The 14,380-nt window shown below is 38.8% G+C and overlaps 2 long non-coding RNA genes across 3 annotated transcripts; both read right to left on the bottom strand.

The window, feature by feature from the left end:
* Positions 1–1,440: 1,440 nt before the first annotated feature.
* Positions 1,441–2,786, bottom strand: LOC110895155. The gene is made up of 3 exons (XR_002566927.1): positions 2,699–2,786; positions 2,031–2,247; positions 1,441–1,901 (listed from the first exon to the last, which is right to left on the bottom strand). It is a non-coding gene; the product is annotated as an uncharacterized LOC110895155 (long non-coding RNA).
* Positions 2,787–2,869: 83 nt separating this feature from the next.
* LOC118484950 lies at positions 2,870–4,920 on the bottom strand. Of its 2 annotated transcripts, none has more exons than XR_004875200.1 (3): positions 4,655–4,920; positions 3,024–3,093; positions 2,870–2,941 (listed from the first exon to the last, which is right to left on the bottom strand). It is a non-coding gene; the product is annotated as an uncharacterized LOC118484950 (long non-coding RNA). The 2 variants fall into 2 exon arrangements; XR_004875201.1 differs by lacking the exon at positions 4,655–4,920 and adding an exon at positions 3,575–4,146.
* Positions 4,921–14,380: the final 9,460 nt, after the last annotated feature.

Raw genomic sequence — 14,380 nt, 5'->3', positions numbered from 1 at the left:
TTCATAAGTTTTCATTATTTAACCAAACAATAATACATTAATCATAAATCAACCGTGCACATGCTATAACGCAAACAAATTATGAAAACAGAACTTGTAAACAAGTAACGTGTCGAGGAAAGACCTTGAAAACTCGGGTTGTCATAATGATTGTGATTGTTATTGTTCAAAAGATGCGCTTCTATCATGTGTCATGCCAACCCGAATGTCACCGACACGACCTGTACGGCCAAAATACGCCATAATACGACCAATAGAAACATAATACGCCATAACAAACAATTTACGCACTAATTGTCACACCCCAACCGATGGCGGAAACATCGGGATGAGACGAAGTGTGTATAGATTGCTAGAGACTTCATAACACTATGTGACAATATTTAATTAAATACAAATTTCATTGCAATACTAAATTGTCATACAAGATTCAAATAGAAATAACAACATTTTTTCAAATTGTAACATAACAACAAAAGATAGATTAATCTAGGTGTGTATCTAGTCCACCCTAAATCTCGTTTCATCATTTGTTCATACTTCAATAATTAACCTGCAACATGTATTAAAATAGAGTTCAATGCAAAAGCAATGGCGAGTATATAAGTTTGACTACATAGCATAATAGAATAAAACTCATATCCAACATGTTACATAATGTGTAAATTACTAGCAATGCAATTTTTGGCGTACAGTATGATCAAACCCAAGAATACAACGCATAACAAGCCTAATCCCAAAAGTTTAGCTGGGTGGTAAAGTTTAACATAACAATACCCACAAGAATAACGGACGGGGCGTCAATCCTATAGCGCTATAATTGTTAAGGTGGGCTAGCAAAGTTAATGAGCATATAACGTTCCAAATCGTTCATAGAGCATATAAGCATAGCAAATATTCACAATAGTTTCATGTTTCGTTCATAGATAGAGTATGTTTTGTTTAAGCATACAAGTTGTTTTAAATAGGCATACATGTTGCATCCACTACAAGAAAATGAAGCTAATGCAACTCTGGTAAAGTGTTACATTAGGCCTTTTAAAGGTTACATTAGGTCTAATGTAACCTTTTAACAAAAGCTGCGTTAGGCGAAGTTGCATTAGACCTAATGCAACTTTTTTGTTAGATAATGCAACTTTTTTTGAAAAGGTTGCCTTTAGTATTCAAATGCAACCTTTTTATAATGCAACCTTTTTTACAAGCTAGTGCAACTTTTTTACTTTTAAATGCAACCTTTGATGCGCGAAAGGCAACATTTGCGACACTAAAAGCAACTTTTGTTTCACTCAAATGCAACCTTTTTTTTATATCAAATGCAACGCTTTTAAAGATTTTGGTTATAACAAATGCAACTTTTTTCTACAATCAAATACAACTCCATAGCATCATTGTTTAAGTACTAAAATTTATATTATTATCTCAATTACACCAATACAATAGTAAGAAAAATACAAAAGATACCCTTATATATATTAACATATGTCCAAACTCAATATTACAATGTAATCAAATAAAAAATAAAGGGGTCAATTACAATGGAAAAGGCAATATAAGGGTTTGATAATAAAACCTTCCAAACAGCCTTGTGATGCTACTGATTTGTGGGTTTTTTTCTATACTTGGAGCAGTATGAAATATTATTATATATGCCTGATGTTATTTTACATGAACAATTTGGCAGTTTGGTTGCCGGTTGTAATGTCCATTGAGCTTTATGTCCTTCCATAAGTCCTCGGGCAGCTTGTGAACAAGAGATTCTTCATTGACTTCCCGTTTTCTTTTGTTCATAGAGTGTCACACCTTCCTTCAGATCCTCAGGAAGCATCTTGTGGGACATCCATACCTCTGCATCCCTCCTTTTTACCCTCATTTCTACTCTTAATGTCATTGAGTAAAGATATCTATGTTGCACCAACCAAAACAATCAAAATAAAATATGTGCATATATAGTTCAATAACACAATGTGTATGCAAGATATACAAACAGTTCCCACTTACATGTTGCCTAGAAGAAGAAACTAGAATAATACCTGTCCAAGAATCCCATAAGTAGGTACTTGTCTTGAGGTTTTATCCAGCAGAACTCAAGGATTAGTCACATGAATCACAGGTAGGGGTGCAAACGAGTAGAGCTTAAGCTAGCTCAAGCCCGAGCCCAAGCTCTGCTTATCGAGTTTTAGCCAACTTGTGACTGCTAAAAGAAGTGGAATATAGAAGATACCATGTCTGGCTTGACCAATTGAAATGCTAAAATAAAAAAAGGAAACGGGTCAAAACTCAAAAGTGCCCAAAGTGTAATTTTAGTGCATAAAACCTCCAAAATCAGTTTATTCATATAGTTGAAATAATATAACTTTTATAATCATATCTGACAGCTTAATAGGTTATTAAAAACTTTAAAATTATTTTTGAACAACAGTGTTGCGGCCAACCTGGCTTTTGTAAAAGTTACCCGTTTTGACCCCTTACCAACCTCTTTATCTTAAAAAATTCTGAAACTAAAGTTTTCCTCTTAAAAGTAAACCTCGTGATTCTTTAAGATTAAATATCTAGGTCAACCTAGCAAGAATTGAGGAGACCAACAGGGTTGTGATAACGTATGATAGTTGTTTTTCTATTCGATCTTCTTTTCGTCTAAGGGTCATTGAAATAAAGATCATATGGATCTAATACATCATTTAAGACATGAAAAACTCACCAGCATTTGACTTTTCACACTGAAATATCCATCCTTATCAGCAATAGAAGTAGGCTTTGAAGCTCCAACAGCCATAATAGCCCCCTACAACAAATAGACATGTTAATAAGACTAAATCTAACTTGGAAAGAAAAATGTTTTGAAAAAAATCACACTATTTGTTAATACATGCCTGCCCAGGTGGTAGAATAGCATCAAAGCGATCCACTCCAAACATTCCTAAGTTGGAGAGAGTGAAAGTCCCTGCATCCAGAACCACATAATTCAATACCATTTTGTCCATAAGTTTTTGTAATGAAACAAGATCCAAATTACTGGTTGTTACCTGAGTTGTATACATGGGGCTGTAGCTGCTGAGATCGTGCTTTCTCCACAAGCTCCTTCCATCAGAGCGCCTTACGCAATTTAAAACCAAGCTTGTCAGCTTAAACAAGCCTACTGTTTATATATTTATAATTTATATATAAAATATGTATTTAAACAATAACAATTGTTTATTATAAAATTATGAAAAAAATTTAACTAAGTTATATATTAAATAATAATTATAATAACTAATTTATAAATAATAAACAAGCCGAGCTCTAGCCGAACTCGAGCTTGAAAAACTACCAACGACCCAAGCTCAAGCTTCAAGGTTCCATAAGTTAAATGAGCTCGAGCTCAAGCCTAGTCAAGCACAGACTCAACTCGGACCAGCTTGTTTGCACCCCTAACCAGAGCATAAACAAAAACAACATAGAAAGATTTTATCTTTTACAATCATCAGTTTATCCCCTTATAAATCAATTCTATAGTCGCCAAACCAATCACCGATCACACACGTTATATTTAATCTAATAATACAGTACAAGAACAAGAAAATAGAATATGTACCAAGAAACACAAACAGGACAAAACTGGGGCAAGTTTATCATGTTACTCAACCAGATAGAACATATGAATATTTAGAGACAAACTTAGAATTGGAATGAAGCAATCTATTTCCATACAGTTGCAGTTGCAAATCAATATGATTACTTCAGATGTAAATCAAAACAAGGAACTTGACCACTTAACGTACAATGATTAAAATAATGGTTATCATTAAAAAATCCAAGATTTATCAACATCATATTTTCTTTGAGAAAACAAAAAAGCACATAGCATGTCGTTGAAGAGTTGATGTCATGAAAAAAACATATTAGTTTTGGCTTTAACCTTTAATTTAATGGACTATTCATATATTTAAACCATAATATAGATAATCCGAATACAAAAGTCTTTAAGACTGCAGACAGTGGAGGGGCTTGGGTTGGGGGCATTGCTCGACACGTGATGAGGGTAGGATCCACAAGCTTATGGTGAAAAATGAGGGGCGTGGCGTGGCCAGCCATGTGAATTTTTTTTAATTAAAGTAGCCAACCAAAACCAGCCTTATTGAACCAGCCAACCAAAGCCAGCCAAGTCCCCCCCCCCCCCCCCGCCCCATGCCAAAGGAGCACCGCCCCAACCAACGCCAACCCAGAATAGAGCAGCCGACGTTGAAGGGGTTTACCCGCCCCAACCAACGCCCCACTCCCTGCAGTCTAAGGAAAGTTATTAAAAAGAAGCCACTATGCTAACTAATGAAACTGAATACTAGACAGATTATTAATTTTAATAGTAACCCCACAATACACTCATCATCTTATGATTCTTTTACATCTGCGGAAAATACATTCTATGTATAAAATTATGACAATAATAAACATACAAAAATTGTTGGACTTGAATGAAAGGGTAGGTGAATCATACAACTTTCACAATACAATAAAATCACTTAATTTATAAAAGGTAGCAAAATTACAACAACAAACAACATAAAATTGGGAACAAACATGGCATTCAAATTAGCAATAAGAATATCAACGCGACTAAAAATTAAGGGGGTTTATGATGATCCTAGTAAATGTGCAGAAACGAGAAAAGTCTTACAAAATTTGGACCTGGCTGGCAAATCGTAAAGGGGCAAGGGCATTGGGACGTCAGATTGCAGCAGCATACGGTGGTCAACAGTCAGCGATGGTGGTGAGGTGGACAAAGGGAGATAGAGAGAGAACGCCGGTGGTGGTGACTCCCATTGGTGCGATAGTTATGTGCTCCATTAACCTTGGTGGAGATTTGCCAGTTTAGTTCAAAGATTTCATTTTTAACATCTGGATCCAAAAAGGTTTCATCGTTGCCATTTTGGTCCAACTGACTTAACTCCATCCATATCTGTTAAGTCTGCCAAGGGCATTTTTGTCATTTCATTTAAAAGAAAAAGCAATAAAGAAAAAAGGGTTAATAAAAAGAAAAATGAAATGACAAAAATACCCTTGGCAGACTTAACATATATGGATGGAGTTAAGTCAGTTGGACCAAAATGGTAACGATGAAACCTTTTTGGATCCAAATGTTAAAAATAAAACCTTTGGACTAAACTGGCAAAATGGCCCAAACCACAGGGACTAAAATGGCAATTAACTCTTTCGTTTTTTATATATTAAACATTATAGGTAATAAAATTAAGGGGCAAGCTAAAGTTAACGTTGTTATTATTATTATTATAATCATTATATATACTTACATATATTATATATTATAATATAATGTATATTGTATGAATTAATATTATATATTAAAATGTATATTGTATGAAATAATGTGTTTCTAAGCTTTAAATTCATTGTTTATATTAGTTTGAATTTTCTTAACTAATTTGTATTTGTGATGTATTTAGTTTTTCTTTCGATCAGTATATATTTGTTGGAAAAGAAGTTGTATTGAGTATTTTTTGGTATCATAAGCTGTATAACATTTGTCAGTATGGCACTGGTAGTGTGACAAACCGAACCAATACCGACCCGACATCAGTTTTGGTAATAGTATTTTCAGAATCGGTACCGGTATTTTAGTATATTACTTTTGATCGATGTAAATCATACACGTTCAATATCCTTTTGGAAGCGACTTTATTTTTTGAATTTTTATCTTTCATTTGCTATACAAAATGTATTTAACTTCCAACAATACAACCTTTAAAATAAGAGTTTCATTTAACTTCTAACAATGCAACCTTTTAAAATTAGAGTTGCATTTACATTTTCACAATGCAACCTTTATAACAAAAGTTACAATTTCAGTAAAATTTGCAACCTTTTAAGAAAAAAGTTGCAATTTTTAGTAAAAATTGCAACTTTTAAATAACAAGGTTGCATTAGATCTTCTAATGCAACCTTTATGTTCAATGAAGTTGCATTAGAGACAAATGCAACTCATTTGAAAAGGGTTGCTTCTAAAAAGTTGCATTAGACCTATTTTCTAGTAGTGATCCCAAAGTGTAAAGGGGAAAAAGGGATCGAGTATACTCACGATTTACAAGTCTTGACTTGAAGATACGAGAGTAAGTTTGGTGGATGATTTAGCTTGGAGCACCTAGTCCTTCTACACGAGGAAACGTAGGTGTGTGAGTTTGGCGTTTACGGAGGATTAAGAATATGGAATAACTTGGCATAAAGGAAATATATATATATATATATATATATATATATATATATATATATACAATCATCTTTTAAACCTTATAACCATCATATGACACTAGGTAACCAATATGGTTATTTAATGTTTTTCATGGGTAGTATACCCATTAGAATCATATTAAGGCTTAGGTCTTGGATGATGTTCTACTTCTTTAACATGTAAACATAAGTTTAAAATCAAAGGTTCGAATGAGTATGTGCTTATACTTAGGTTAAATATTACATATTATTTAGGTCCAATATTTCAAGTAGGAGGTAGAAGATTAAATCTCCATTTAGGCACCTCTAGTTACAAGGATGTCATGTATGGGGTAGGAAGACTAAGCTTACATTTAGGCACCCCTTTGATGTTCACCATTACACTTGATGTAAAAACAACCAAGGAGGGTCATGAACTAAGGTTAATATAAGCATGTAAGATAAACTATACTAATAGAAATCATCAAATCATGTAAGGATTGTATGTTTGGACAACCCAAGTTGTTCCATAATCACTCATGCATCAAAGTCTAAGTTTGACATGACTTGTGGGTTAAACCCTAAACAAAACACCAAGTTTGTGAGGTTTAATCCTCTGATTTTTAAGTGTCTCAACCTTGTTTTTAAGCTTAACCAACCACGAAAAGTGTTGTAAGCATTAGGACATAGGTGTGAGATGAGTAGGCTCAAGTTTGATAAGAAATAACAAATTGTTGAATAAAAATAAACAAAACAGAAAGTTTTAGTCCATTTTTGGGCAAATCCAAGCATGCTTCTTCCAAGGAAAAACCAAGGATTCAAACCCAAGGACATAACAAAGCATTAGGAAGAAGAACCAAGTGATTTGGTTGAGAAATGAGCAAGTTACACTCACTTTTGTGAAGATACAAGAATCTGTCCAAAACTCAGATTTACTGCAGATTAAGAGTGATTTTGTGAAGATTAGAGAGTTGTGAAAGTGTAAAATGGGTTGGAGAAGGTGGGTATTTATAATGGAAGAGGTTAGAGATGATTGGAGGTGATTAGAGGTGCATTAAAGGTGAATGGGTGGGTTAGATTAATGGGATTTCGTGCAACCAGCTCAAAGAAACACATTCTGCCGAAACAAGGGGCTCGCGTGACGCCAAGCCCCTTCGCGTCACGCAGCGGGTATGGTTCTCCAAACTTTCGTTTTGTTACACTTAGGCCCCTGGAGTTTATGTTTGATTCATTTTGATGCCTTTTTGGTAGTTTATGGACTTGTTTGGTCATAAAGGCATAGTATAAGGTGAAATCAAGTACGACGATCATAATCAAAGTATAACTAAGCGTATAGATGTCATACCCAAGTATCGTTCTCATTCAAAACACGTTCAATGCATAAGTTTAGTTTAATTACAAGTTTAGCACATAGTTTCCAAGAAATACGTTCAAGCACAAATTGATTCACCAATCGAACATACGAGCATAATTAGAGTGCGTACAACATAAATGTAACAAAATACAAGTTTCATTAATGATCCAAGTCTCGTTTTGACAATGATTACAAAGAGAGGAACGATTACAAGAATACAAGGTTTCCAAAAATAGAAATACGAACAAAACTTTCTATAAATGGAAAGTACAAAAGAGCCGGGCATTACAGTCTCCCCTCCTTTAGGAAATTTCGTCCCGAAATTTAGGAAGATGTAGGGAAAAGATGAGGATACTTCGACTTCATATCCTTTTTGAGTTCCCAAGTAAATTCGGCGCCACGTTGTCCTTCCCATCTAACCTTGACGATAGGAATTTTATTGCGCATCAATAACTTGACTTCTTGTGGAACGTTGGATGCACGTTGTTGAGCTCTTGAGGTAAATCGAGTCGATAAGCCACGTTACCAATCCTTTCGAGTATCTTGAAAGGACCAACATAGCGAGGGGCAAGTTTTCCCTTTTTACCAAAACGAACCACTCCTTTCCAAGGGGACACCTTGAGTAGGACATGGTCCCCAACGTTGAATTCCATTGGTTTTCGTCCCTTGTCAGCATAGCTCTTTTGACGACTTCGAGCCTTGAGTAGATTGTCACGGATTTGGAGAATCTTATCCGTTGCTTCTTGTATGATCTCAGGGCCGGTAAAATGCTTGTCACCAATCTCATGCCAGCTTAAAGAAGATCAGCATTTGCGACCATACAATGCCTCGAAAGGAGCCATTTGAATACTAGAGTGGTAGCTATTGTTGTACGAGAACTCGATCAAAGGTAAATGCACATCCCAACTACCACCAAAGTCGATGACACAAGAACGGAGCACGTCCTCTAGGGTTTGAATAGTACGTTCAGTCTGTCCATCCGACTGAGGATGAAAGGCTCTACTGTGATTTAAATGAGTACCCATAGCGGACTGAAAAGTTTGCCAGAGACGCGAAGTGAATCGACCATCATGATCAGAAATGATGTCGAGGGGAACACCATGATGGCGTATGACTTCATTGGTATAGATACGAGCGAGTCGTTCAACCTTGAAATCCTCACGAATGGGAATGAATTGAGCGGACTTGGTCAAACGATCAATGACCACCCAAATACTATCGTAACCAGAAGGTGTACGAGGGAGCTTAGTTATGAAGTCCATCGCAATGCTATCCCATTTCCAAATGGGGATTTTAGGTTGTTCGAGTAGGCCAGAAGGTCGCTGATGCTCGGCTTTGACTTTCGAACAGGTAAGACACTTGGAAACGTACACAACAATGTCTCTCTTCATACCGGGCCACCAATAGGTTGTACGTAGGTTATGGTACATCTTGTCAGCGCCAGGATGAATTGAGTACCTAGATTTGTGTGCTTCGTTCATGATGAGGTCACGAAGATTGTCACGATCTGGTATCCAGACGCGATCACAACAGTAGAGGAGACCATCAGGTTTCGAAACGAGTTGACTTTCAGATGCTCCATGTATTTCTACAGCCATGGAACCTTCGTTGATAGATGAGTACTGCGCTTCACGAATGCAATTGTGAAGATCGCTCGAGATATGAAAACAACGAATGACATCTACATGAGCCTTACGACTAAGTGCATCGGCCACGACGTTCGTCTTACCAGGGTGGTAGCGAATCTCGCAGTCGTAGTCGTTGAGCAATTCCACCCAACGCCGCTGTCGCATATTGAGTTCTTTTTGGTCAAAGATGTGTTGTAGGCTCTTATGGTCAGTGAAAACCACACACCTAGTACCGTATAGTAGTGTCGCCAAATCTTTAACGCAAAAACGACTGCGCCAAGTTCGAGGTCATGGGTAGTATAATTCTTCTCATGTATTTTGAGTTGACAGGAGGCATAAGCGATGACCTTGTCTCGTTGCATGAGCACACAACCAAGACCACGATTCGAGGCATCACAATACACCACGAAATCATCATTCCCATCAGGGAGAGCGAGGATAGGAGCGTCGCAAAGCAAGTCCTTGAGAGTCTGAAAGGATTCCTCTTGCTCAGGACCCCAAGCAAAAGGTTTCTCTTTTTGAGTCAACGAGGTGAGAGGGACGGCGATTTTTGAAAAGTTTGAGATGAACCGGCGGTAATAACCCGCCAATCCTAAGAAGGAACGAATTTCAGAAGGAGATTTAGGCGCGGTCCAATTCTTCACGGCTTCGATTTTTGAAGGGTCAACGTGGATTTCTTTTTCACTAACAACGTGTCCAAGGAACTGAACTTCTTTAATCCAAAACTCGCATTTAGAGAACTTAGCGTATAAACGTTCAACACGCAAGAGTTCAAGTATAAGGCGAAGATGACGTTCATGATCGGCTCGAGATTTAGAATAAATGAGAATATCATCAATGAAGACGATCACGAAGCGATCCAAGTAAGGCTTACAAACACAATTCATGAGATCCATTAACACGGCGGGTGCGTTGGTCAGACCAAAAGGCATAACCACGAACTCGTAATGTCCATAGCGAGTACGAAAGGCAGTTTTGGGGACATCCTCTTCGAGAACTCGAAGTTGGTGATAACCAGAACGAAGATCGATTTTGGAAAAACAGGTAGCGCCTTGAAGTTGGTCAAAGAGGTCGTCGATATGCGGAAGAGGGTAACGATTTTTAATGGTGAGTTTGTTGAGCTCACAATAATCGATGCACATGCGGAAAGAACCATATTTCTTTTTAACGAATAGCACAGGAGCACCCCAAGGTGAGGTACTTGGACGAATGAAACCCTTATCGAGGAGTTCTTGAAGTTGCGTAGACAATTCTTGCATCTCAGAAGGTGCAAGACGATAAGGAGCTTTGGCAACAGGAGTCGCACCAGGTACGAGGTCAATACGAAAATCAACAGATCGAGGAGGAGGAGGGCCGGGTAAATCTTCAGGAAAGACGTCAGGGAAGTCGCGCACCACTGGAACATCACTTAAACTTTTTCCCCTGCCCTTTTCTTCCACAACGTGGGCTAAAAAGGAAAAGTACTGTTTGCGTAAGTACTTGTTCGCTTGTGTGCAGGACATCAACTTTAGTCCCTTTGAAGGTCGGTCTCCATAAACGTGTAAAACGTCACCGGATGGAAGGGGTAAGCGAACGAACTTCTCGTGACAAGCGATTTCGGCATGGTTCTTTTGGAGCCAATCCATGCCTATGATGACGTCGAAACTACCCAATTGCATGGGTATAAGATTGATAGAGAAAGCATGCTCGTTAAGAGTAAGACGACAATCGAGGAGAATGGAATCGACTAAGATAGACTTGCCATTGGCGACTTCAACGGAAAACGACTTAGGTAGCTTAGAGCGTGCATAATTTAACAATGATTCGAATTCTAAGGACACAAAGCTTTTGTCCGCACCAGTATCAAATAGTATCCAAGCATAAAGATGGTTAACGAGAAACGTACCATTAACGACGTCATTGTCGTTGCGCGCTTGATTTGCGTTTAAGTTGAAGGCGCGTCCAGGAGGAGGCTGCTGCTTGATGTATTGCAAAATACATCTTTATTCGCATCCGGTTTTAGTCGTTAGATAGTTGTTTTTGTCCGTTTTTAGCATAGAATGTATATACTTTTGATATTTTGTGTTTTCCAGGTCTTTACAGCCAAAAGGAGCAAAAACGAGTTAAAATCTGGAAAGGCGAAAGGCTGGAACGGAAATCGAGGACTCGGGAGCAGAAACGAAGCGAAAATTCAGTTCTGGAGCTTCCATGCGGGCCGCGTAAACTTACATGCACATTTACGCGCCCCGCGTCAACTTAAAATAGAAATCCAGGATTATTTAAGTCCGGGCGGGCCGCGACAACTTATGAAACACCTTAACACGGGCCGCCTGAACTTAAGATTTGTTTCCGGATGATAACAATGAAGCAGGCCGCGTAAGCTTTCTCCTATATCTTACGCATGCCGCGAGAACTGTTTAAACGTGCAACCTAATCAACAGCAAATGGCTAGTAGGGTTTTTTGAAGTTATAAAAGATCATCATCATCAACAGCCGTGGATATACGAATTTTGGGAGTTCTTTGGCAATTTTGAAGGCTGTTGAAGCATCTTGGAGCATCTTGGAGACGTGGAATCATTCGGGTAACATCTTGGAGCATTCGGGAGTGAAGATTACGGGTTTAATCATCCTTTTTCTCGCGTTTTTGTTTGTTTTACTTGTAACTCAATGAATTCAGATTATACTATGATTATGAACATGTTTCTGATTATGTTTTCCGGCTAAACTTCAGTAACTACCTAGGATAATGACAATAGTATAACAAAGTTTGGATTTTTATTTGATTTTTGGCGTGGTTGTGGATTTTTCTTGTATTGTAAAAGCTATGGGAATTTAACTTGGTGCGTATGCGTGCTTGTGACTATTTTATTATTGATTATTGCTTCGTATGATCCTTGGTGACGGTCTTTATCACATAAAAGGGTTGTGCTAGGGTTCTTGATTTAGGTGTGTGTCTATATCACGTAATAAATCATTAATCTTTTAGGGTGAAAACGCGTAAGTAACCTTAGAAACAATATTCGGTAATTTGATAAAATCAAGTGTTCTGCTAAACTCGTCGCTGTGAGGCTCGAGGGTATTAATAGGTCTCGGTTTAGTTATAAGTCCTTAATGTTCCATTGTCTATTAAACCAAGATTAAAACCCATAGTTTCTTTAGACGTTCGCGCTGTGAGGTAGAGCGTCTTATATAGGCACTTTCAAGAAACTAGAGGACTGTGAGGAAATCTAGAAAACCGGTAAGCGTAACAGCCTAGGTAGTGCCACAAGAATCGCCTTGAGAGTGTTTGAGGGGCTTAGTGGTGTCTTAATAGGTTTAGTATCTAAAGATCCCGGTTCCACACCACAAAATCATCAAATAGAAATCCATTCTGAGTTTAACTTGCGTCTAGCCTAGGTAGTCTTCATCATCTCTGGTCAAAGTCTTCGTTCTAGTTCGTGTTAGTTATTTAGCTAATCTAGTTATTCGTTATTTGCATTCTTAGGATTTTTAGAACCCCCCCCCCCCAATCAATAAAAAATAGTTTGAGTCGTGTCAATCTAAGTCTAGATAGAGTCGTTAGCGTAATTAGTAGAGTCTCTTGGGTTCGATACTCGGACTTCCTTAGACTATACTGCATCAATCGGTACACTTGCCGGTCATGTGGTTTAGGGTTTAGAGAGTCTTAGTTTTATAAATTTAAAGCTTAGAGAGTCTAGTTTAGGGTTTAATTTAGTTACTTTAGTTAAACCACTTTTAGCACATCAAGTTTTTGGCGCCGTTGTCGGGGACTCTTTGGCGATTGCGTTGATTACTTTGTTTGGATTTGCTTGACATATTACGTGCTAGTTGTTTATTTTGTTTGAGTCGTAGGAGTCTAAGTAGTCTAGTGTCTTTTATAGTTAGTCGAGTCGTTTAGTAGAGTCTTCTTACTTGTTTGTTCTCGGTTTTTGCAGTGGATGCCCCATACGCGCTCGTAGGGACCGCCGCCGTTTCCGTTTACACTCAAGTCATCCTTCTCGTCTTCTGCGTCCGAGGTAAGTGCTTCTAGCTCTACTTCGTCTTCACATTTCACCCCCGAGTTCGATTTTACACCAAAGTCTTCACCCCATAATTCTCTGCCACCCACCCGTCCACCTAGTCCACCACCCGTAGTTCAAATGGCCCGTAGGACAGTTTACGATCAGGCGACCACCGGCTTCGCCGGTGGGAATTCACCCATCACCCTTCCAGACATCCCAAATGATCGTTCCTGGCAGATTCCTTCCTACATTATGACCGCCATCACAAATTCTTGCCAGTTTCATGGTCGTGACGACGAGGATGCCCCTGCTCATATAAATCGCATCACTCGTCTCTGCAGCACCTTCTCCATTGAGGATGTCAATCTCGATTCTAGGTATCTTCAGGTTTTCCCGTTCTCACTCGCTGGACGCGCAGCCGTCTGGTTCGATTCTCAGCCCGCTGGCACTTTCACTACTTGGGCAGGACTTCGCGATGCATTCTCAGCCAAATACTTTCCGCCTGCCAAGGCATCTCGCCTTCGTGATCAGATTCACTCATTTCGTATGGAGCATGATGAGCCGTACCACTTAGCTTGGGAGCGTTTTCAGACCTTGATCTCCTGTTGTTCTCAGCATGGTTTGTCTGATTGGGCGTTAGTCGAAAAATTCTACAATGGTCTTACTCCTGAGATTAGAGCTCGCTTTGATACTTCAGCAGGAGGTCAGCTTATGGGAAAGAAAACGGTTACTGAGTGCAATGACTTGTTTGAGAGCTTTGCCCACTCTGATATGGATTACAGCACTACCAGCAGGACTTCCATTCCTGTGCGTACCACCTCGGCCGGTCGAGGGGTAAACCAAGTTGGCTTGGATTCATCAGTAGCTGCTATGGTCGAGAGAGTTAGGGAAGAGTTGAGGCAGGAGATGAGGCAGGAGTTGAGTGAGATAAAGAAGAAAGTTGATAGGTGCGAGGTTTGCAGAGGAGGTCATGATACTATCGAGTGTCCCACGCTTACGCTCGAGGAGGTCGAGTACATATCCGGTCAGTATAGGGGTCCCATGAATCCGTTCAATAATTCTAACTCCAACTGGCGCGGTAGTGGTAATACGAGTGGTTATCGTTCGTCTGGAAATCCTCTTGGGTTTCCATCTGGACAGTATCAGAGTAGAGGGCCTGGTATTTACACGAGTTCTGGTTCAGGTCAGGGTGGGCAGTTTAGTGGGTCAGGTTCGAG

Source organism: Helianthus annuus, chromosome 12, assembly GCF_002127325.2.
Source record: "Helianthus annuus cultivar XRQ/B chromosome 12, HanXRQr2.0-SUNRISE, whole genome shotgun sequence".
NCBI lineage: Eukaryota > Viridiplantae > Streptophyta > Magnoliopsida > Asterales > Asteraceae > Helianthus > Helianthus annuus.
Note: the sequence above shows the minus strand (reverse complement) of the source record. Positions and strands in the feature narration are given on the sequence as shown.